Source organism: Boleophthalmus pectinirostris, unplaced genomic scaffold (assembly GCF_026225935.1).
Source record: "Boleophthalmus pectinirostris isolate CB_2022bp ecotype Guang Dong unplaced genomic scaffold, ASM2622593v1 HiC_scaffold_9, whole genome shotgun sequence".
NCBI lineage: Eukaryota > Metazoa > Chordata > Actinopteri > Gobiiformes > Gobiidae > Boleophthalmus > Boleophthalmus pectinirostris.
In genome coordinates, this window is record NW_026571541.1 from 17,547,865 (window position 1) to 17,574,200 (window position 26,336).

At 39.5% G+C, this 26,336-nt stretch overlaps 1 protein-coding gene across 3 annotated transcripts in view; it reads left to right on the forward strand.

Moving 5' to 3' along the window:
* The first annotated feature begins 599 nt into the window (after positions 1-599).
* The window catches only part of arhgap35a (Rho GTPase activating protein 35a), a 48,648-nt gene continuing 22,911 nt past the window's right edge, over positions 600-26,336 (forward strand). Inside the window, exons 1-2 of one of the 3 annotated variants that reach the window (XM_055166894.1) lie at positions 600-1,366; positions 3,484-3,589. The gene's annotated coding sequence lies outside the window, so the exon portion shown is untranslated. Of the gene's footprint in view, positions 1,367-3,483; positions 3,590-22,445; positions 22,545-26,336 lie in introns of those variants that run through there. The other 2 variants (XM_055166893.1, XM_055166895.1) reach the window with 2 other exon arrangements.

A 26,336-nucleotide genomic window follows, 5' to 3' on the forward strand; every position in this document is an offset into this window, starting at 1 on the left:
GTTTTAGTGAGGACCTAAAAGTGTTGTTTTAGATATCTTTCCAGTTGGTTGCAGTTGAAAGTACTGGCAACCCAAATGATTCAAGAATCAAGATTCACTTCTTTACCACACGAGTGGGAAGTCCACCCATGCTGACATCAATGCTGTACAATAAAAAGGGTTAGGGTTAGTAGTCCATAAATACAGAATACATTAAATGAGAGACTTTTGTGAGGCTCATTCTGCTTTCTGAATGGATAATTATCTTACATGATAAAATAAAAAGTGAGGGCATCATGTAAAGTGTTTCTAAGTTCTAAAAAGAACATTTAAATTTGAAATAAATGGTCTATTCTAAATTTCCTTTGAAAGCTGATGACTTAATTTGGCCCATTTATTAGAGATCTCCTGAAATATCCTTCAGTATTTGTTGTTCATGTTATTTATCTTTTCAACGATAAGGACTGATTTAGTCAGCGGTTTTCACCCTTTCCTCCTATTGGTTAGCCTCTGTCATGTTCATAGAGTGACAGGTGGATATAACCAATCACAATAAAGTGTGAAGAGTATCTAAGCTATTAAAGGTAAGATGAAGGTTAAACTTGGGAGAAAGAAATGTATGAAATTTTATACAAAGCCTGAATTATGTCAAATAGTCACCCTCCCACGCGCTCCTAGCAGCTTTCAGCAGCCACACTGATGAACAGCGTGTGCGTTGTAATTGTGTCCATGAACCGCTGGGCGAGACTGTCGGCGTGTGAGAGTGAATAGGAGGGAGATGCTGGATTCGGGAGAAGGTCCGCCATTATTGGGCTGAAAAAACAGCTCTCTCCATACCGTCACACTTTGAGCCTGTACGGGGCTTAATGTTAGGAAGGAAAACATTTGGCACAGGAGGAGACCAGTGAAAGCGTTTGTGTTTTTGGCGACAGAGCAGGGCGCTTCGTATCGTAGCCTAAGGACTGTTAGATTTTTAACACAACAAAGGAAATAATAATTGGTCAAAACAACGTGGTGGTGAAGCAAGAAGGGAAAACATACTGAAACAGCGCTTTGCAACGCCTCCCTCTTTCTTTTTCATAAGACGATTCCAGCCGTGTCGAGCAGAGCAGAGTTCGAACAGCATTGTGCGTTTTCCTGCGAGAATTTACTTGTTTTTCCTTTTCAAACAAGGAGCGCAAGGGATATGCAGATGGCTAACTCAAACTTTAGATGCAAGAGCACTTAATGTGGGAAGTAATGGACAGATAGGCGGTTTAGAGAGAAAACTAATCGATGTGAGGCTTTGCGGGGAGTGCTTTTTGCGTGTTTTTGAAGTGTTTTCACTGGGGACGCGGAGAGAAGGCGAAGGAGTGGACCAGGGCTGGACACAGCGAGGAATGCTATGGTATGTACTCGACTCTTTGCCTTTACACCAAATTATACATGGAAACGCTCACTCTGTACGTTTATACAAGCCTGAAAACACATGCTGGGGCGTTTGTTTTAGTGGCTTGTCTTTCCTTCCTTCCACTGTAGCCTGACTGGATTTCCACGAATAACAAGAAACTGGGAGTCGACCCATTTCCCCCTGGGGCTTGAGAGATTTGCAGAAATAATAGTTATAGCAGCAATTATTGAAATGGTGACGCATAGGTGTGTTATATGACGCTGTTGTAGGCTCTGTTAAGAAATGTGCTTGTTTAAACATGGAGTTTAAAGAGGAGAAAGGGCCTCGTAAAACCAATCTTGTCTAAACATTAAAATTGTTTGTAGACCAACACCTGGAATGCACTGGGTTATTCTCTCATGGATTCCTTAAATTGGTTTTAAGTGATTGCTTTGTGCAGCTAACCTAATGATATCAGAAAAGAGAAGGTACTTTTAGCTCACAGGGAAGGATATCACAAGTTACAACACTTAATTATAGGCTATTGGAAATGGTAACAATTTCATCCTCTTTAACATTTTACATTTATGGCTATGGGTGTGCTGAAGTGTATGTACAACGATTTAGTCTCTCTGTTACTTTTGTATCTACTAGAGTCAAGACGTTAAAATGACATTTTGGCTAAGAAGGACATTTATTTTAAGGCTTAATTAAACACCAACTAAATGCCAGACAGTATTTCTGAGAATGCCATTACATAACTATAGAACAAGTCATTATTAACACTGGAATTAATAATCAATTTAGTGGTGAGTGTCATAACTTGATCTGCAAGGTCCAGTGCTCTGGCAGCCACTCCCTATTTGTCAGAGTGCCTTAACTGGACTTTGCCACTCTACCTGTTTTGTTGTACGTCACATATCTTCCCCTTAAGTTTTTTCAACAAAGAATCTATTTTCGTTTTTTACTTGAAAACATAGAAAAACATTAACCTGCCTGTCCTTTCTTTTTTGTAATATTCTGAGCAATTCACAGAAGTACAAATGCTTTGTCCATATGGCTGTTTGAATACATCCCCTTCAAGCATAACATCTGACTCATAACCTCTCCCACGGTGCTTCCACTTTGACAGTTCCAACCTCTGTCTTTGATTAAAATTATTAGAAAGAATGTAATGGAAAGAAACATCCTCTCTGTGCTATCAGGTAATGGCATTAGCAGCTGTCAGCACTTGTGTCCCTGCTTGATTGGGACCTTTGCAGTACAGTCACACCTCTCCAGGAACACTCTTTAGACCATAATCACCCTGCCATTTACCCAAGCAATGGCTATAGCCACCAGCATTGAAATACTCAAGGATTGAATTAATTCAGTCTCACTACATGTTACTGCTGAATCCTCTGGGCTAGGGCATGTGTCTGGGATTAGACCAAGGCTGGCTTTACTCTGCAGGATATAGGGCAGTGATGAGAGATCCTGCCCCATATAGTAAGAGATAAACATTTAGTTCATGTGTTGGCTGGAGCCTTGACTGTACATGTACTTACTGACCAGTGATTCACCATGTTGTTGTTTTTTTTAGTGGCATATGGCAATGTTTTTTTTTGTGATAATAGGTAAAAGAGCAAATATTTTTTATATTACTGTTTTGAGACTTTATAATCAAATCATAAGGACTAACTCCCCAGTGAATAGGGTGGTATCAGGAATGACATTTGATATAAAATCCATGTTGAATCAGAATGTATTTTCTATTTAGAAAGGATGAGCGCTGAAAGGAAAAGGAAAAGTACAATGTTCAAAACTCGGGGGAATAACATGTAGCACAAAATAAGTAGGGACTTTTCTCTCACCATTTCCAATGTGGTTTATGAGGTCCACCAACCAGGTCGGATAATGCAATGGTTATGACACCCGATTTTCTCATAGGCAATTGTAATTTGTCATTTTTGACTTGAGTAATGAATTTGATGAGTCATTTTAATTGAGTGTTTGCGCCCTAAATCAGTAATCTCATCCGCAGCTCTGAGTGGTTTATTTTGATGTGTTTTTGGCCTGTGATGCCACTCAAATTAAATGTGCGCTGTCTCGTACTGTGTTATTTCCTGTGTCAGCTCCTGCTTTTATTGCCCCAGACTGCTGTGTCGATGAATGGAAGTGTCGACCGCCGGTGTACCTGTCAACGCTGGGGGAACTCCATGGAAAAAATCTCCCCAATCCCGGAAAACTGTGCCACTACTTGTGAGTCGATGTTAGCATGTGTTTGATGGAGAAAGGAGCTAATTATAGCGGGCAGCTTTGGAGTTCGCTGGACCAGATTACAGTCACTCTCCTTTCAATGGCCGCCTTGTTCTAGTGGCCGATTTATTAGGCAGAGAGAAGTGCATTCTGGGATGATTGTATCTGAATTTCCATTAGAAAGTGTGGCTTGCTCGGGTTGAACTGAGATCCCCTTCACTGGGTGCTGTTTGGGCTAGCCTGCTCATTACAGATTTGCAGATGGGGACAGTGTGATAGATAGAAAAGCCCTTATTCTTTTATGGAGCCAGATGAACTCTTTATCCTGAATGATGGAATTATGTATGAGGGAACAAAACCCTAATCTGATGTGCTGAATGTGCCAAGTATATCCCTGGAGTCTAAAAGTAGATAAAATATTACAATTACTCTAGGACAAATGTACATGTTCAAAATTACCCTTTTAAATACGATTGTGTTTCTCTTCACTGTCCTCCAATCCAATCCATCCTATTGTATTGCTTTTTCAATACAAATTGATTCAGTGGGAAATGGTTCTGTAAAGTCAAAGCTTTGGTTATGATTAAAGGCTTAAATTGTGGCCATGGGGGCTTTGTCTTTTACAAGGCCTTTTAGATTTGTTACCAAAAGAGAAGGACAGCGTTTGAAAGCACAGTGACCATGGAGATGAAGGGCCAGGAGGTAAACCGCACAGGAACGGTGACCTCTGGACGTGAACAGCTTGCCTTGGCTAGTGCAGATACAATTACACAAGAGGAGGGCGAAGCTAATGGGCTCTTTGGTCATTTGGAGGCAGAGGAGGAACTGGCTAAAAGTTTTGGAACATGAAAATAACACTATAGTGTATCAGACAGACAAATAAAAGGCTTGAGGGATGAGAGAGGAAAGGAAAAAGTGCAAGCAAACCTGGACCTGCTGCCAGTTTGTGCTGCAGGCTGTGTTCCTGGTATGTGCCCTTTCAGCTCCCTGCTCAGGGATCAACCAATCAATGACAGCCAGTAGTTACTCTGCTGCACCCCGATTGGCCACAGCTGAATTCCATGAGTCAGCAGGTCCATAGATAAGATGTTATGATTGAGTCACAGCCAATGAAATTAGGCTAGTGCTCCAAGTTTAGGACTTTTATAACAATTCATAATAACATTTATCTGTTATGTTATCTTAATTTCATTCACATTTGATTGAAGTGTGGAAAAAAGGCCAGTTCTAACCTGTTAACCTCTGAGGTGAACACAGGTCTGGCTTGTAGCTCCAGACGGTGATGCCTAAATTAGCAGCATTTAGAAGAATTCCCCATAATGCTGTTTGACTCTCTCACTTTGGAGATTCTCCTTCTTGGCGCCTCTAGGTTTCCTGTAGGAAGTCCACCTACGATGCCTGGCTGTGTTTTTGGATAGTAACCAACCGGCAGAAAATACAGTTTTATTCACTTTTACATAAAAAAAAACAACTAAAGGACATGTTTTCTTTCTGTCAAGTAATGCATTTTGAAATTATTCATAAAACAGTCTTGTTTATCTGTTCATATTTAGTGAATTTATTTTACTGTTAGTGTATTAAGTAGACCCCACCCATTTAGCTAACTATAGTGTGGTAGAAAATTGTAATTTGTTTCCTTTTCATCTTTTCAAAAGTGCCAAATTAAATGAACCACTACAAACTAATGATTTAGTATATCAGCTATTCAAACATGCTGCTCTTACAATAAAATACTTTTTTGCTCTCCTAAAATTTCAACTGTAGCATGAAGTACAAGCAGTGATATGATAATTGGCCACTAATGAGTTTCTGTTCAAAACGATTTCCTTGCCAATTAAGATTTATATGTACAGTGACAGTACATGAGCATAGTACTCAGTCTGGATTACCCTTAAAGGCTGTTTATTTATCATGACATCTGATGCATACGGATTCTGACAACTTGATGGAAAGTGTCTTTTCAGGATTTGGGCAGGGAGAGAAAGAAAGAGAGCGAGACGTAGATTGTGGCAAGGATGTCTTCTAACTAAAGCTGACAGGTTCAATCAGCACCTAAACAGTGTGATGAACAGTGAATAAGGGGAGAGGATGAGAAAGAGCTTTCAAACTTATCATAATTTGGAAACCTATCAACCTATCTAAGCTCTATCAATTTAGCCACAATACTAACTTCGTCTTCATCTGTCTTTCTGCATCCTCTACTCCTGTGTTTGTTTTGTCCTCTGTCCCTCAGTTTACCGTCCTACACCACAGTGCTGTGATGTTATTGTCAGCTGTGGTTAAGGACACAGGAAGGGCACCACCTTGTCATTAGATGTTTGTGTGAGATGCCACTTTAGGGCGATGGAGCCACCATTGAGCTGCCCTGTGACATCTCCCCAGTGAACACGTGCTGCTGACACTGTCTCCCAAGTACATCCAGGAAATCACAAAACTAAGCTATTTGGCCCACAGCCCATAGGAATGTTGTCATTAGCTATTCTGCATTTGAAGCTAGCCTGAGGCGCTTCACATTTAATTGTGATTACTTGGCATATATTGTTACAGAAAATATTTGTTGACTATTAGTTGTTAAAACTTTGGAAAATGAGAGTAAAATAAAAGAATATTACTTTTCCAGTAAATTCAAATAACTAACAAGATGTCACCTTTGTCTACTTAAACATCCAATCTCCATTTTAGGGTGTTGAATCATCAGATATGCCAGGAATGTCTTGTCTCTTTGAGGTTGCATGATGATAAAGTAAATAGAAAAATCCTGGATTGCTAAAAGTAAAACATTGCTTTAGATGACAGGTAAGCTTCCATATGCACACTTGTGATGGACTGGGCCTGACCTGATCTCGCCTCTTCTCTATGCTGCCTGACTGTGGACATCATATTGTCTTTAAGGTGAGGTGATAAGGCTTCTTGTGGTCATTTGTTATTCCAGGGGCCCTTGGTGCCACAGCGTCACATCTCTTATCAGACTCTCTCCAGTCTGAGTACAGGGCTGATGAGTAAGCACTGCCCAGCCACAGGACGCCAGGCCCAGCTCGTATTGATCACAGCGAGCGCCACTGCTGTCATCCTCACACCACTTAGCTAATGATGTCCATGCCATTGTCTCACTGGGAAACTGCCGTAAAAGAGCTTGTGTGCAGAGGCGTCGTATGGATGGACAAGGTAACAGTGTCGTTCCCCTCTGTAGTTTCTCTTGGAGTCCATATGCACATAGTGGAGACATGTGTCAGTCTGGAGAGTGTCAGACTGCTTCTGACCTTGTTTCTTTCAATCTTTGTGTTGTACAAACAGCACTTATGTTATGACCAAATGTTATCAGTGATGAATCACCTTTGAGTCTTCAGAGGAAATTCGCATAACTGCTGTTGGGATAGACCTGTACTTTATTCTGGAGCTCAGTAAATGGATTACGTTTTCAGGAGTTGACATGGGTTGTTTCTCTTCTCAGTGCCATTATTTCCCAGGATGCAGTGGGGGCCCCAAGGTCCATAGCTCTTATGTCAGAGTTCATTTCCTGCTGCAGTGCTGTAGCTCCTGAGGATCCACCATTTTGTAACATTCCTGTTGAGTTGGTGGAGAAAAGGACCTCCATTCATTACTCGATGTACATTGCCCAAGAAAAAATTTCTGTATGGTAAATAATTTAGAAGCAATCAACTTGAACAGGGCTGAGAAATTGGATTAAGGTTAAAGCTGTTTGGTCGTAGACAGCAGAACAGTGAGTAAATATACCCAGGAATACAATGTGCCAGTTGCGACAAAGTAAAAATGCAAGATCTTGATTTATTTACTTGGCGTAGTATAATATATAACAGAGTCACATAACATTTTAAAAGTTTACCTTTTTAAAATGTGTTTCAGTGCTTTATTTCCACTAATGATTCATCACTTAGTATGCTAGTACAACCTTTGCTCTAGCTGCTTTTGGGTTGCTATGACTAGGCTGCATGTCATACTTGTGTTGTGCAGATAAAAGTAACTGAAACATGCCTGAAGAATGTAAACATGTTAGAGGAGTTGTTTTGGTTTTAAGGATTGGCCGTGGAGAAGACAGGCACACCACAACACTCTTGAATTAGTCACAGTAGTGGGAATGCATGGCTGCTTTACCCAATCAGACAGAATGTTGTTTGTCAGGTCAGGGCAAGCTGGGCCTGTTGGAGCTCAGTTAGAATCACTGCTAGATACTTTTTGGACAACTGCCTGTTTACTGATTGTCTTTAAAGCATGATTTCCTCATTGGAACATTATGTACATCTTGAAATGCAGAGAAACCCTAATTAGGTGTGAACAACATGCTCTTTTGCATTAGTCATAGTGAATGTGTGCTCTATAGTGTTGTTGTTTAAGTTTCTACTGTCTAGACTAGTGAATTGCCATCATATTTAATACATTTATATTTAGACCTGTCACGACAATTACAATATCAGCTTATTGTTCAAAAAATGATACCTGGATCAATATATTTTGGAGGTCAACATTTATCATGTGTAGTTTCTTTGATTATTTGTTTTTGTTTATAATACAAAAAAGGTTTGAGCTGCAGAGGATTGAAAAAGTAGCTTTTATGGCTTATCATTGGTTCGTTCTGCTACTTATTTGTTGCCGCTCATACCTTCTAACGATACTGTCTATTTAAATATTTGTTTAGGGTTATGCTGCTTTTATTGTTTGTTATTGTACCAGTGGCATAAAATAGTTTCAATATTATTGTTTATCACAGTATATCTCTGTAGCAATATATTGTCCTTCAAGATTTGTTATCGTGATAGGACTATTTATATACTACTAGCATTGTAAGTGTTTCATGGTGGTGGTCTTGTGGAGCAGTAGTTTTGCTGTCTCTAATAAAATAAAAAGATTCTGAACATATTGATTTCGTGTCACCAACAATGAACAAGGGTTTTATTTAGTTTGAAGTTTCAAATTGCAATGACACATGCCCCCAGTTACATGTCATGGTGAATGTCTAGAAATTGCCAATTACTTTCTCTGTGCAAGTTCTGTGTCAAACCTTTGCCCAAATTGACACCAACACAGCCATTGGAAAGATGATGCTCCCATTATTTCTGCCTCCCGCTGTGTACATATGTATTTGTGTGCAAGACTGACATCAAACGCCAGCCGCAAAGAAACAACATGAAGAAGAAAAATAGAAAAAAGTGTAGGTTTGACATAGATTCCATATTATGTTTGAGTCCTGTTGTTTTAATGGCTTCACATTTCTTGTTACTGTGCGTTTATGAAGCTCAACAGACCAACCACTACCGGAGACCAGTTTAACCTGCCCTTGAACTACTACACAAACATTGCACAAACTCACACAATATCAGATCATGGGCAAATGCTATTGCAACATATAACTAAACATTATTACTATACATTTCCATGTAAACCAAGGTATACAATGTTTTCTCAGTGTGGTTAGGTGCATTAAATGGCTGTTCATGTTTGGCTGCTGTTTTCACATGTAACCACCCAGCTATGTAAAGTATCATTTTTGTGTCCCCAGTCGGTCAGTGTTTGGCTAGAGCACATCCGATTCTAGGAAATTGTGCAACTCTTCATGTGCAGTTTTGGAGCAACGACAACAGCTTGGGCTTTCCTCGGCCTGATTTTCCAGAGTTCAGAGGTGACAGTGGAGACATGGGTCGGTGATGTTCGCCGCTCCTAAGGGCACCCAGAGGTCCCCTGGCGGTCTGGTGAGATTGGGCATGTGCCTGCGTCTATCTTCCTGTTGAGAATGGAAAGCAGAAAGTGGACTAGAGTTTACACAATTTATTTTTTAAGTGATTCTTTTATTACTGATTATATACAATTTAAAGGTATTAGATGGTGTATAAAATAAAACTTATACAAGGATATACAAGGCAAATAAGTTACATTATTATACCATACATAGACTAATCTCTTCTGCTGAAATGTTGTGATCTCTTATTTGCCCATTTGTGCTCAAGGCCATTAGAAGCTGTGTTTGCAGGGCCATAGAATGGTTTCAGGGGGTCCATGCTTGAATGTCATGTGTTAACTACTTATGCTTTAGTTTTCCATTTCCCCTGATCATACAGAAGTGGTAAATAGCTCTCAACGCTGAAACAAGAAGAACATGGGCGCACTTGATGAGTCTTGAATGTGCACTATGTAACTTTTTGGTTACCTGTTTGTTTCTATGGAGATGTCATTGCTCTGCCTGAACTGCTCCACACTATGACATTAAACAGCTCTACATTGCATGTAGTAAATTACAAGTGGTTTTATAGCTCAACAATACCAAGAAACACAGGCAAATCCGCTCTGACTGTGAGCATTTTGTTTGGTCTGCTTGATGATATAAAGGTTTATAGCCATACTGTGAAACATTCCAGGCAAAGCAATAACATCTTCATGAAAAAAAAAGCATTTGACGGATCCTAAACCAGAAATGTTACACCATGCACCTTTTAACACTATAAACTTTCAATGAATGGAGAATTTTAGGCTATGAGCATAGAGGAAACGTAAGCAGAAACTGACTGTAAATGCCAAATCTGGGCACAGTGTGCTCCTCTATGCATGGCTTGGAAACTGCAGTAGTAACAACTATTGACCACATTCCAATCTTTAGTACATGTGGATGAGCAAGTTTGTCTGAGGCCTCCCAAAATGCAGCACGAGCCATGAGACAGGAAATTTAGCCCCTTCCCTCCCTTCCAGTGTCCTCTCTTCATCCTCTGCCCAGCGTTTGTTGCTTATCCCTGATTGGCTAGAGAGAAAGCGAGGGATGAGGTTTTGTCGTTCTAATCTGCCAGTAGATCGCCACTGATGGGCCTGTGTAGAATGGCTTTAGTAAATTACTGTTCCAGCGAAGGGCAAATCCCCTCTATCAGATGGCACTTCTCTCTTCATCTCTCCCTGCTCTCCAAGTTGCTTTCCTCACTACGCCGGCTTTGACTTTATCTCCTGATCACTGTTGTACCTTTTTCTCTCAAGCTCTTGGCTGGCGTGTCCATTTACATCCACATTTTAGGGCCAGTCTTTGGTCAAGTGTTTGATGAATTCTCTTTTTGGCTGTTTCTAGAGACCAGATATTTAGTTATGAAGTATGTTTTTATCATATGAAGTAGTAAAACTGACAAAATTATGTTCTTTCATTCTGCCATTGTTTTCATTAATCTCTCAGTATACAGTCTCTTTCAATGTGGTACCCTTCAGCAGAAAAAACACTTAACCATTTACGATGTGTGCAATATTTGATAGTAGTCTTACTTTGAGTTGAATCTGAAGAACATACTTGAAATAATTGACATCCATAATTGTTTTAATGCATAAATAATGACCCGGTCAATTAAAACATCAGATTTAAACCTATGAGTATGCAGTAAAAATAGTGTTGAAATCCTGTTCCATTACCTGGAAGATGTTCTTTGTGGATATTTAAAACTGCCCATTAGTTTGCCAAAGCAGATGTGCTGATAGAGGAGAAAACAGAGTCTTTTTGTCTACCTGAAGCAGTGTGGGCACAAAGATAACTGCTATATTGCTTTTGTGATAATTTACCTTTTTGAGCAGGAAACTGTACAGCTGCTTTGACACATTATTGTTCATCTGGCATCTGCTGCGATTTTCTGTAACGTATTTAAAATCTCACATTAACAACACAATATTTCATAATTACTGTCTGCAAATTAACCATCATTAACAGTTTGTTTATCTTCTTGTTAATATAGAGTCTGTAGATCCAAATCTGGCAGGGTGCATCTCTGGGCCTTGTGTTCGGAGAGCCCCACCCATTTGTATCGACTGTCTCCTGCTGCAGACTGCTGAAAGGAAGCATCTGCCTGCCTCTGCCTCCCCACTGCTCGGCGCACATACACTCTCCATCTCTCTCTTCACTGGTCTCTCCTCCTTTTCTCCTGGTCGCTTTCTCTCTGCTCGTCCCTCATCGCTTTTGCCAAGGCTGCTAGCTCTTCGGCTTGTGCGCCCATGTCAGAGCCTCTAATCTGTCTAACATAAAGGCCATGCAAAAAGAATTTACGTTAGCACACCACGGGAAGAAAATGAGAAGCAGAGAATCATTTGAGCAGGTTGACAGATAAGGCTCTTGTGCTTTCTGTGTGGTGTCTTTTAAGCCATGTTAAGCTGCTTAATTAGACATAATCTACAGACCCGGACAGAGGCGGAACTAATGTAGTTAAAAGACTCAAAATCCCATTCTCACATCACACTCTCTTCTGCTCCACGCCAATGCTAACCCCCGCTGGCCCCATCATCAGCCTCTCCTCTGGTGCGTTGACACTGCCCTCACTCAAGCATTTTTCATTTCAGTTTTAACATTTTTTCTGCCCTGAACACCTGAATAGGATACACCAGGAAACGTTCCATTGCACACATTTTGCCTGCACAATGACAGCTAATCTACTCCACTCATGGCTTAATTGTATAACATGTCTTTCCAAGCCCTTAGAAAAGTTATTAATGTTGAATTTGACTTGTTTGCTCATTTACATTCAGTGCCTTGAATGCTGATGTGTTTTTCATTGGGGCATGCTGGCACTGCTTCTCTGTGCACAGCCCAGGTTTCTCTTGGCAAACAAAAGCCATAAGGGAGAAAGGAAGCTGACAGATTATTTAAACAGCAGCTTAAAAGGGTGTACACTCAAAATTGTACCTGAATGTTCACAGGTGCAAAAACGGCGAGGGGTTGACTTTGTTGGGTTTCCTGAGGATAGAAAAAGCTTTGGGGAAGGATAAGCTTACAGTTTTGTACCAGGCCACTGTTGAGTACATGCAAAAAGCCAGAGTTTTTATGTAAAATAAGTTTGAATGCAGACAAGAGATTTATACATAACAGCAGAATTAAGTAATTGTCTTAAAATCACAATTTAAAAACATAAATAAAAAAATAATGTGCCTATTGTATGCTATTTTACGCTATATAACCACGTTCTAAATGTTCACAACATAAAACCCAAAACTTACAATACCCAGAACAAGCGTCTCCAAACAGTAAGCAGCACATGTAGCGGTAGTCACAGTAAACCACATCATCCTTATGCTTTACTGTGATTAGGAGAAATTTAAATGTCTGGCACCCCATTTGGAGAAGGATACATAAAACTCTAGGATCCGAGCTCAGTAAAATGCCAAAGCTCTTTCAGCTGTTGTTGTAATTGCCTTGTTTACAGCACCACATGATGGGATGTTGATATTATGAGTGTCACTTTGATGAGAATTGCAGTTTCACCGCAAAAAAAAAAGAAGAGAATTCTGGCATCTTGTCTCATTGTTATATGCACACAGATTTCTCTATAGAGATTTTGATGTAGTATTGTGTTGTTGTTCCTGTGCTAATTTCATATCTGTCCTCTGACTCCTATGACAGCACTATTCACAACCACCTCCTGAGTTTCTCTGTAAAATCTGTATATAATTCGAGTGGCAGCTGGGCACTGTCCAGATTAAAGTTGCAGCTGACCTCTGTTGTGTTTCGCCATATTGTTCAATGTGCCTGTAGCTTGTTATGGAGTTTTATTTACTCAATTCCTACAGATACAGACACAGACACATACAGATACATACATTTTTTTAGTCGACTAATTTATGGGCAGGACATTTCTTTATTTGACCAGGAATTTCTTAAGTTGATTGCCTAGTGTTTTGGGAGTCTTATCCAAAAGTAATAAGTGGCTTTGTCCATAGCCCGTTGCTGACAACCATTTTGTATTTGCCAAATTATGTGAGATATTTTACTGTCAACTTACCTGACTACAGTCTATTTAAGCTACTATGTCCCCATATCTTTTACAGCTATTCAGAGTGCCCTCATATTCAATAATAAATAGGAAGTCAGCATTTTGACCTAATCTGTTTAAACCATGCTCATTACCTCTCCACATGTTGCCTGTTTAACTTTTATTTCACGGGAGAATGGTCACGCTGTTGATCTAAGCTGAGACCTATGTGACACCCTGCCCGCCTCTGCCCTGTAATCGTCTCCCCAGCCCCCCCCCACCACTCACCCACCCACTGCTGTTCAACCGAATCACAACCGCGCCGCATTCTGGTCCTGCTTGATTAGCCGACGTGTGATGCTGTAGGCAGCTTTGTTTAGTTGCTGAATGGGCTGTTCCACTGAGAGCACCCGGCAACGACAAGGAGTGAGGAAGGTGAGGTGAGAGTGGAGGGAAAAAAAGCAAGAAGTGTAAGCATAAAAGCAAAGTGTGAAGTAGATAAATGAGCGAATGGAGGAAAGGTTCGGAACAGAATCCAACCAGGGAGAAGATGGTCGTGCCGAGGTGAACAGCGAAAAGCAATGACCTCTCCTTCTGTGGAGGGCTGAGATAAGTGCCAGTGTTTAGAACTGCTGAGGTGGACACAAGCCATATCTTCCACCGACACAGCACCTGCACCGCCTGCCCCCCTTCACCATTCATTGACCGACTTTCTATTATGCCCATTTGTGTGGCTGTTTGTGCGTTCCAATCTGTTCCCTCGCTCTATATGTACTTGCATACATATTTAAATGGTCTCTGTAGCATCATTGTTTCATGGTATGGCAAAAACAATACTGCATGTCCCACAATCCCTGCACTGCACCAATTTAGCACATGCATGAAGGGATTTAATACCTTTACTTGTAAAAAAAAAAATAGATGCAGTGTTATCTCCCATTGTAATAACACAACAGTCTCTTGCAGTGTCCCTCATTATAGCACAAACTAACTCTAGCTATTCTCTTCAGTGGGGTCAAAATAACACATTGATTTGCATTGACCATTTCTCCCCCCTAGGATAAAAAGGTGACCTAATCCATACCAGCAGTTACCACAGCACTACCACAGCACTGCAATGTTGGGGTCAGACATTCAACTTGTCTCATCCTCTCCACTCAAATCGGCATCCACCCAGCCACTTGAGAATATATTGTCATGAAAGATGAATTTTGCTATGGCCATTTTCCGTATCTCACAAGACCAGTGCGGACGCTTTTTGCACTGCTGCATTCAAAAAATATTTGTCAGAGTAATGGAATGTATATTGGATTTCTACTTCTTCTAAATGTATATTGCTGATTTATTGACGCTCTTCTGCCCGGACTATTCACATTAATAAACAGTCACACATTCAATTTCCTTATGCCATCTTGATATCTAAAATGACTGGCTAATGTATACTTGGATGTACGCCATAGAGATTAATGTTGCCAAGAGGGCTGAGCTTTATTGGGCAAATCATTGTTGTTTCTCAACTCATTTAGTATGGGTTTTAATGTTGGGTCACTTTGCCAACCAAGAAACCACAAATTGTTACAGTAACTCCGCCCCAGACATTAAGCGAAAAGAGGCGTTTTTCCTTTTGCAATTGTCCAAAAAGCATTAAATAAAACACAATTGACTTTCTCTTTGCTGTAGGTAGTCAATTTTTTATGCTTTAACTCAAAGCTACTTATAAATAACATTAAAGGTCCCATATTATGCTATTTTCTGATCTGTGTTATAATGTTGTTTCCTCATTACAAACATACCTGGAGTTGTGTTTGTTTAAATTCAGTTCAGTTCAGTGCACCACTGTGTTTTTAAACTCTATACACCTTCACAGAAAGGTCTGTATAATTTCAGCTGTGGAATTGCCCATCTGTACTGAACTAGAGGTAAAAGCAGCTGTTAACTTGAAAACTACCGCTTCATAACATGACAAGGTGGAAGAGAGCATTTTGAGCTTTGGAGATGTAGACGGACTAATAATAAAGGATTACCCAAACATGTGTGATTGAAACAAAACACAACTCCAGGTATGTTTTTGAGAAGATAATAATCATTATAACATGACTTAAAGGTCACAAGAGTCAATTTTGCATAATATAGGACCTTTTAATAATAGAGGCAGTTGCAGTTTGCTGATTTTGTTTCTTGTTTAAGTGAAACATTTGCGTTGCCCAGTTCACTCTCTTCCCCAGGCGCCTTCAGTGTTGCAGCCTGGGTGTAATAGTTTGTGCATAGTGCCACAGTGTACGCCTGGCTTTGTGCAAACAGACTGTAGAGGATGGACTACAGCCCAGTGTGAGGGCGGACAGGATGGGCTTGTTAGCAAAGATGTTGTGGATGGCGCACAGAGGACTTCAGTGCATAGGGAAGCAGTAGATCCACAGCCAGTGTCTGCAAATGGTGTGATATGTTCAAGGTTGTAGACTAAATTGAAAATACGACAATGTTAAGCCCCCTAGAGCTCCTGTGATACCATCTCAGACACACTTTCATTTCCTCCACACTTTTCTCTCATTTGTCTCTTTGATGAGTGACTACTTTTTGCAGACATGCATAGTATTTTTTTTCATTTTGCCCCATTTCCTTTTACAAATTGCTTTCTTCTAACATCAGTAGTATAAAAAAAGGATTGTTATTGAACTTGATTTTCCCCGCAAATTTGAAATTGTGCTTATTGTAAATAGTAGGTTATGTGTTTCACAGTGCAGTATCTATATTCGAGTACTGAACTTAACTAAAAAGAAACATTGCCAATTTTCCATTGTTCTTATTGGGGTAGATGATATGGCAAATAATCCAATGTTTATTATGCTTTTCATTTAGTTTTTGTATTAATTATTATTTCTAGAACATAATTTTTTAAATATTTAATCCCTAAAGAATGATTTAATTAAAAGTGATTCAAGTATCTTTAAGTTTTTGGGTTCTTTTTTAAAGAGTACAGTAAAGTATATTTACCTTGTTGACATGTTTCGGCTGCTAGCTGCAAGACCTCTTCAGAACTGTCCTGCAAGCCGCCGAAACACGCCAACAAGGTAAATACACTTTACTGTATTATCTTAAAAAAAAAATAACCCAAGAAGTTAAAGTACACAAGAGGACAAAATGAACATCTTTGGTTTAATTCAAATACCTGCGTGTAACATAAAAATACACAATTAACTCCCACTTCCCATGTGTACTAAGTATTATACACAAACCCTGTAAAAAAGGCTCTCTTATCTGTGCTACTGGAGACACTTGCTTCATGCTCTCCCTGCCGATGAATAATATATGTGAGTACATGTACACACTAACAACACTAGTACATGTGTATTGGGAGGGAGGCTGCTGACATGAGTTGTTCTATGCAGAGCTGTGGAGTCTCGGAGGGCATGCTGCTGAATGGGAGTGTTGTCACTAGTCAGGTCCAGCTGTCTTTGTGCTACTACAAGCTCTTCTATTATAGCTCTAGTTACTACATTTGTTTCATTTACACATTGGCCGTGGGTGTACCGCTTTAATTAATGCCTCCTGTACATGACAATTGTAACGTGTAGGGTGTTAAAATGGGTAGAAGCTGTTATAAGATGTTGACAAGCCATGCGCACCACCCCTTCTCCTTTGTTTGCAGTATTGTCACGCACCTGTAGAGGAAGTGTGATCGTACCCACTACAAGCCAAGCCCACACTGCCTCTGGATACTTCTCCTTTATTGGATTAAAAAGGGCCCTTTCATATGATTTGCATAGGTAATTATGTATACATGTGTTTTCTTTGGCTCACAGGCTTTGAGAGAGGTGTCACCTGTCTTAGCATGTGTCAGTATGTGAAGCAGTGCATCAAGAAAAGCGCTGTCAAAGCACAAGTGGAATCATTTGCCTCCAGATACTGTCAGGTGTGTGCATAAATTTCCTTTGCAGCAGACACATAGCTCATACAGAAGTCATTGCTCACCGCGCTTGTCCCCCCGCTGTGTGGATCTATGGATAGTGGTCTCCCCAGTGGGCTCTTGTAGGAGGCTGTAAATACCACAACACATATGGGCTTGTACAGTGTTTTGAAGAATGATGTACTTGCATTGTGGTTTACTCGCATCAATCAGGCCCAGTTGGAGAGGCAGACGGTTAATGTATTCCGTTCAGGCTAATGTGTGGCTCCTTTCTGCCTCTGCCAAAAAAGACATGTTTTTCACTAGTTTTATTTAACAAGATAACTTAAGCGGTCATCTATTTAAAAAAAAAAAAATGTAATTTTGACTGCAATTAATAGAATTCAAAATTCATTGACATTTGAGAGAAGGTTGACATATGAACTACTCTAGAATCCTAAACTAAGGGTTAAATAAGTTGGCAGCAGGTAGTAGACATAAGATGTCATTGCTGTCTTTTACAACTTGTGAAGTACAAGTATGCAAATTGCAATATTGATTTTATCACAATATCTTGCAACAAGAAAATTATAATTTGTTTTATTTCATTCATTTGCCATTAAACTACACTGATAGTGTTGATGTGGGTACTACATTTAATATAGATATCACGTATTCAATAGCAGATAATGTACAGTGTATTTGTGGACATGGTACTGGCTCTGTAATAAATAGAACAAATGAGTTCATGATAGTATTAAGACTGCTGAGTCAGACTCATCTCTCACCACATTTCCTCTCAGAGATGATGTCTTGCATATTTGACCAGGTCTGTGGTCTGGGAGGAGATAGTCTGAGGACACTGGAGTTTGAAAGCCTTTATTAGACTTATAAAGACTTTATTGAATGCCCACTGGTCCACTCCTGCTGTGGTACTGATATTAATGAGCTCCTGAAAGGCTTTGCAGAATTGTGACGCCAAGGACTCATGGCATTTACTGTAACAACAGCTATAAAATGTATGTTCGAGTTCAGATTTACAACTCTTCACAATGCAAACCTTTGTGCGATTCTTTGTATTTATGTATGTGAGTAATACTTAAAGTGCAGATAGGGTCCCCCACCTCTCAGTCTCCATGGAGCTGTTATGGCTTTGCCTAGAATGTTACACATATAACTGAAAATGCCATTTTTATTTATTGCTAAAACATACCTTGAAAAAATATTCTTACTTAGAGTGCAGCCATCTGATCACAGATTGGCCTTTAACTTGGCCTAATAGTGTCACCTACTTGTCTTAATTGAGATGGATAGATTTAATGCCATACTGTGGAACATTATAAGCACAGCAGTAACATCTCCATGGAGACGAGCAGATGGCAGGCTCCATGAGAAACTTACATAGTGCACCTTTAATAGCTCTCAGCACTGCAGTATCAACATCTGAGAATGTTGATATCAGGTTTCATGTCCTTCACCATCTAATGGACTGTTGTCTGTTGGAGCAGGTGAAGGAATACTGTAAACAAACTGAAGCCCAATTTGAATGTTGCTCAACAGGTTTCTATGTTTTTACGTTTCACATTAGCAAATAAAGGTCATCTATGTACTGTCCTACCTAAATTTAGAGGTAGTAGTAGTTCATTTATACAATTTTATTTAGGTCAATTTCCAGTCAAAATACAAAATGTTTATCGTCCTGTTATACCAGGCTGTACAATGCGAAGAGTGCATTTCCAAAACCCTTCCAAAACCCATGGCATTACACAGGTGATAATGAGGGAATTGCAGTCTGTTCAGGACAATGGCAGGTGCACGGCCCCATCTCCCTCCACTCAAACTGGGATCTAAATGGGAATCTGACTGGAGGTAAACACATCTTTGTGCAAACAGACTCCCTGACAGCTGTGTTAATGGGAAGATGATGGGATAGACTCTCTTTAATAAAGGACTGAACACTGGATTCATTTAAACTGTGCAGTATTTGCCTCTGTGAACAATGTCTGATTTTGTTTGAACAGCCCTTCTCCTTTACCAGTGCTGCCATTTGCCTGGACAATATTCACAATCGTCCAGCTCTGATCGTGCCAAAAGATTTAGGCTGTCTTTGTAGCTCAGTTATGATGGACGCATTCTAGTTGTGAACACCAGAATGATTTGTGGGATTAGGTTCATTTTGGTCTAGTGCTTTTGAATGTAATACTTCAGATATTTGATGAAAGGATATTTTGCATTTAAGTTTTGTGGGAGTGCTTGCCACTAGGCTGCAACGATAATTACAATATTGATTTATCATTTAATATTTGTTAGAAAGAACTTTTTTTTTTCGGGGTAAATAATGATCATGTCCACCATTTCTTTGCACTATAAGGCATTTTTTCCCTATTTTTGTAGTATTAAGCCTATGTCATATTTGAGCTGTAGTTTATTAAATAATAAACATCTGAGAGACTTTGTGTTTTATTGTGCTTTTTTTTTTTTTGACAGATCTTGTATAATATGTTTCACTTTGAAAAAGTTAACTGGGATTATCCTGCTTTGATGTTATTGTGTCAGTAGTATAAAGTAGTTAAAATTTATCATAATGTATTTTTCTGAAATGTATCACATTTCAGGATTTGTTATGACAGGCCTACTTGCAGCTGTCAGTAGATTGACCTATCTTTTTTTCTCTTATATTCCTGTGCAGTGATGGAGTTTTGGTTTCTCTTGTACTTCCCCAAGTGCTTTTTTTCTGCTGTTTAAACCCTGTAGCAGCATGTCTCCCGAGTCCAATAGGAACATGGCTTTATCTGGCTTAATTCGTTTATTCCTCGCCTTCCTCCACGCCCCCATCCCAAAAGATTTTATCGCGTTTTGTTGTTTGTTTTGTCCCCTCTCTTTCAGATATAGCCCGCCTGTATGAATGAGCCTGCCCAAGGTCATTATGGTGCTTGTCGAGGCGTTGCACACAGAGTTTGCATATTTTCTTTATCTTTTGATGTGTAAAAAAGAAAACGTCTACTAGTTCTCACACACACGCACAGCCATCACTACTGTTCGAATTTCCCGAGACACAAAAATGGCAGACAGGCTGAAGCAATTCAAAGTTAGGGTCTAAAAATAATCATGTTGTATTTTGAAAATCTGGAATAATCACCCTAAAACACACACGAGAAAAACTTAACAGAAACAGTGGATTATTATTTTTAATAAATGTCAATTTCTGATTTTCATCAATAATGCACTTCATTTGTAAATATTCTCTATTTAGGCGCCTCTGATCACAAAGTTTCAATCTTTTATTTGGTTAAGAATGTGTTTAAAAAGGCTTAATGTACAAAAGAAATAATAATTTGACTAGTCAACTAATTTAAAAAATAATCACTGAGTAATTCAACTTTTTTAGATCTTAAATGTTATTAAAGATCTTATTAAAAAAATAGTTTCCAGTAGAGCAAGGAAATTGTACACCAGTTAAATACTGACCCCCAAAACTATTGTTCATTGTTTCATATATTGAATGATAAGTTGCTAAACTAATTATCGAGACAGGCCAAGCTAACAGTCAAGTTTGCTATTTGTTTAGGCTGGCAATCACGACACCAGATTGAGAATCATCATCTGCGAATCATCCAAGGTCCAAAGCAGGAATATTGCTGTTGACTAATCTCTGTGATTTAAAAATGATTTGCTCAATTTATTAATAGAAATGTGTTATTTCCAATCAAGCTTGAATGAAACTGTGTAATTCTCCTAAAGCATTATGGGAATTTAGTTGTGATTATTAGATAGAAAGAAGGCAATATTAAGGGAAAACACCAACAAATCCTGTTTTACCTCCATTAGTAGAATCTCCATTCAATTCTCCTTAATAGCATAACTACTTAACTAGCCAAGCTCTGACACATATCTTCATAAAAAAACAGTGTAATGTGTTCTATAACAGTGCATTCAATACAGTGTTTGTATCTGTGCTGTTAGCTGTGTGGAACTGGGGTAACAGCTGGATATCTGCCACAAAAGTTGCTGTACAATGCACCCTGCTTGTTTTCCTGTTTCCAGTGAATGGTCAAATAGTAAACTCACAATTTTTCAGAACAATTTATTTCTCTATGCCTGCAGAGAAACAGGGCACAGGCCACACAAACTAGTCTGTGGGAGAATAAATATAGGAACTTTTACAAATGATGAGGAGGTGGAGGTCAGTCAAGGTCGCAAATCGATCGAAGTGGTCTATATGTGCCCCTCTTGGCCTGTACGAGTAAACTCCTCCAAGGTCTCACTACATTCACTAAAGTAAAATCCTTGAGAAAGTTATGTGCTACTGTTAAAAAAATTATGTTGGGCTAAAATATAAAGACTTCATATTCATGTGCATTTATTAATTTTTACAAATGTTACTGAAAAGGTATCCTATTCTATTTTAGCGTTTATAGGATAGTTTATAGGATTCTTGGGTGTCTCTGTTTCTATGTGGGATTTAAGAAATAACAGTATAGCTAAAGGAAAGGGTGATTTTATGATATTTGGAATATAACCAAGTAAAACCAAATGATTTGATGGTTTAAATATAATTTTGGCCCAACCACAGCAGAAAATGCTTAATTTTAGTGTTTAGCTTTTCATATGATGATGTGAAAATTACTCTTCTTCTCTCTGTTATTACTGGACAAATGCATATGTAGAATGCTACTGGATTTTGCTTTCATCTTTACTTCTGTGTAAAAAAATGACAATATTTGGTTAAAAGCTTTTGAGAAAATGTTTTATAGACTAAGTCTGTCCTAACAGGAGCTGCTTGGCCTCGGCCTCAGTTGCTGCTGCTGTAATGGCCTTTTTAAAGTGGATGACCAAGCACAACCTCTAACCAGTCCGTACTCCATATTTGTTGCCATATTGTAATTGGACCTCAGTGTTGGCACTTGAGGCTATTTCTATCTAATCTCTTTCAGCGTGTGGAGACTCCCAGCTAAGACAAAGCAAAGGCTATTTTGGTTAGAGCTTATTAAAACATGGAAGTGCCGTGTTTGTTTGTCTTTCTATTGCCTCTGCTGGACTTGTTCTGAGGTGGAGCTGTGGGAGGCAGTGAGAGGGGAAAAACTGAAAGTGACAGAAGAGGAAAAGGAGCTGCTCTCTGGAGCCATCTGCCTCTGTGCCAACAGGAGGTTTCTGTGGCAACCAGTAAAAGCCATTATGTTTAATTGACACTGTGGCAGGTTCAGGTGTTTTCAATTGTATCATTAGCCTTGCTCTCCCCGCAGTGACTCTGCTGTCTTTGGCACTTGTTCTCTGCTTCATCCGGCTCTCTTTTTATCCCCACTGTCATCCTTTCTTCCAACACACCCCTGAACCCTTTGGAGCGGCCTCGTGGTGATTTAAGGTGTGTGGAGCTGAGCTTTTAGCTCTCAGAAAGCTTGTCCTTTTCCTCAAGCACACCACTGTCTGTGGCCTGGTAATGTGCTGAGTATTGACAAAAGGGGACAACAATTGTCCATTGACACAGGAGTGAAAAATGAGTGCTGGAGAGACAGTGTGGTGGAGATGAGGAAGTAGAGAAAGCACTGGTCTTTCCTCTTTAAAGAGTGGGTAGTACTTCAAACAGGCCTGTCATGAACTCATCTGAAACTACAGCTTGTGCACCATTATCCAACCACAAGTGCTTAGCACTTACCAGAGGCGGCTGTTTTAACCTCCTCCTTTTGGTGTGCTCAACACAGTACAGGGGAAAACTTTACTTCGCATCAAACTGTTTTAATTGCCTCATTTAAGGTTTCAGAACACTTTCTCCTAATAACGCGTATAACATTTTTTCCTCCTTTTCTCTTGTGTGACAGGCAGGTTTCTGAAAGAATGATAATTTCAATTTCTCCCCATGCAATAAAAAATGCAATTTTGCTCCAAGTGTCGACAAACAATGCAAGCTTTCAGTGGATTTGAAAACCATTTGTAGTTTTCATATCCATTTAGTCATAATGAGCTGCTTGTCACCACATCCTCAAGTCGATTTTCTGTATTTTTTAGAGTACAAAAAATGTCTTGGTCAATAAAAAAATAATTACACAAACAATAGCAGAGATGTTCCAGCTGCATCTATTGTTTGGAAGTGTTACTGGAAAGCCTGTCAGATCCAGTTGGCATGAGAGTGTCCAGGCATGCTTTTATTACTACTAGCTGCTTTATTAGCTTCAGAAAGAGATTAGAATTGAAGTGGCATCAATTGACTAGTTTGTTTGTGATCACTCCTGGTGGGTTTTCGGACATGCTACGGAGAGCGGCACTAGGCCTACCCCAGAGGGACTTCATTAATCCCTCAAAAAAAAAAAAGAGTGAACTAACCTATGCAGCATGCGTTTTTAGCCAGATTTGAGTCCACATTCTTTGTAGTTCTCTAGCAATTTGCTTACATTATCTTCCATTTTTCTGTTCTGTATCCTTTGTGTTGTCTACAATTTCTCATTTAATTAGTCTGAAGATTCCACAGCTGCTGAAGTCTTCTCTCAGTGGTACAAAGAAGAAACAGTTAAACAGACGCACTATATTTAAACTTCATCTCTTGAGTGAGGTAGAGGGCGTTGAGGGATCTGAACGTGCCGTAACCATGTAGGAGCATATGGCGTAGGTGTATGGTGGATGCTGGGTGTATGCAGGGGCCATCTGTCACCTAGTAACAGTTGGGCAGATCTCTGGTTGACGCGAGATTTCCCTGTAGAGTTGATAACACCTTATTATACACAAAGGCTGCAGGTTACATGTACAGATGGAATGGCTTTGGCTGCAGTCATCCTTACATTTTCTCTTCTGATTAGAGGGCAAACCCACAATTTTTCATATGTAAAATGCAACCATTATTCTTATGACATCATTTTCTTGAGTATGTCTAAAATTGTTTTCTTGTCCTACTTAAATGAAGGTGAATAAAACAAATTAGGCTATGTTATGTAATAGTACTGCCATATTATACAACTTTTAACAACACATGGACCTATTTAAACTGGTCAAGTGAAGTTGGCTGCATATCTCTGTAAAGTGTGCACGGCTTTTCCTTCACCATCTGGAGAAGACCTCCTGCTCATGTTAGTGGCCCCATGCTACCAAAGGATGAGCACTCTGCTGCAGTTGAGTTAATTATGTCAATTATGCTGTAGAATAAGTGATAATCAAATCAGATAGGTAAAGAGGGTAAAGTCAGTTACTCTATAACGTCATCATGGAACGCTTTATATAAATGACATATAATCAATCTAGGGCTTTATATACTGTGTACAAAGCAATATATTGTTGATTTTCAGGATTGTGTTATGTGATATACCATATTGCTAAAATATAACCAATAAACAACCTCACTATTATGTTTAACTAATTAATATTTATCCACATCCTTGGCCCGGGCCCACTTCTCAACCCTCCTTCAAGAGCAAGTGCATCCCTCTGCTCTTCCCTAACAAGTGTACAGTATGACTTCAGTTCTCCAGCCCTCCGCTGAGCCCACTGGACATATTTGCTTACAGATCTTGTAGTGGTTGTTTGTGCTGTTACTGAGTTTGGCTGGAGAAGACAGGAGGACAACTGTATTAGATGTCTAAACGTGTGTATACAGTAGTGCTGATGCCGGCAAGCCTTGTAGCAGGGGAGCAGGGATCAGATGTATGCTAATATCACCAGCAGCAGCAGCAGACTGTAGGGCAGACAGGGCCTGGGTACCAAGGAGTATACTGAGTAAAACATGGCCACAGGCTGGTGAAATACAGCAAAGGCTGAGTTGTAGACAAGTACATACAAATGGACCTTATTCCTTACTGCTGCAGTTTTTTCTTACATCTTGTTCATAATAAGTTAAATTAGAATAATTATAAAATGATTTACAAGCTAATGCAGTATTTCCAAAAGTTGATGTGATTAATGTATTTGTTTTTTGAGCTGGCTGATTTAGGACTCTTGACATACTTTTTAAGAGAATTGTATTATAGCTTATCAAAATGTTGTACATTTCTAATGTCTAAAGAGAATTTCAGATATTCAGATTTTTGTTGACAGAAATGGCACAAACCTCATCTCTTTCCAGTTAAATTCAGAGTTTCAGCTTTCTGAGCATATAATCTAAAAATTTTACAAATACATTGTGAGTATTAGTGAACTTACAGCTGCCAGTGTGCCTGTAACCAGCACGTTATATATAGCTGTAATATCTGTTCAGCCTTACTGCAGTTACTCCAGATGTGCCCTTTATAGTTCACGACCATCCTGCCCCATAAGGCACCCATTCAGATTGACCATATTTACCATCAAACACTATTGTCTGGGGTTTTACATGCATTCTCAATATGGCCTATGTGTCATATCCTGCATTGTTTAGTGTTTGTTTCTTTGTCTTTCTTATCCTCTTTGCCCTCGGCCCGTATCCTTCCTTCCTCTGTCTGTCTGTCCACCTTCCTCTGTGGTTCTGTCACAAACTGCAGCATATATCTATCTAAGCCATGCCAGCCACTCACAGGAAGTTTGCGCAAAAGTGGGAGTGAGTGGGGTGCATCATCAGGCGTTTCTGGGTTTGCTCTTGCGCTTTCCTCTGCTTTGAATGACCTGACTTGTTTATAATGCTTCAGCAACTGGTAATTCTAAAGAATGTTATTGTCTTGCTACTCAATTTAAAAAGAAAAAAAAATCAGCTCTATCCTCTTGTAGTAACTTAGTTGAGTAAATGAAGATGGATACAGTTTATGCCATACTGTGGAACAATTCAGGCAAAGATCAGACCAGAAAAGTTGCATAGAGCACCTTTTAATTTGTCTGACCAGCCAGCCCCTTCTACATTCTGTTCAAATCCAGAAAGGTCTGGAATCACACAATAGAGCAGGGAAACTCCATCAAAACTTGAGATGATCCAATCACAGGCGCTAATTTGTATCACGTGTGGCTCAAATGCGGAAGACATCTCCTGAAAATTCTTGTAACATTCAGAACAAAATGTATAACTTCTTGATGATACCCAAGATAAGTAATAGTTTCGTGCTTCGATTGTTGATTCTGGGAAAATCCACACCGTCTTCTGTTTTTTCCCCCTTTTTTACATGTAAGCAGCCATGTTTGTTTTTGATGCAAACTAAGCTGACTGGTTAATCTGCCTGTCAATCAGCCCTCTGAAATCCAAGAGACAAGAGACGGCTCCAGATTGTCT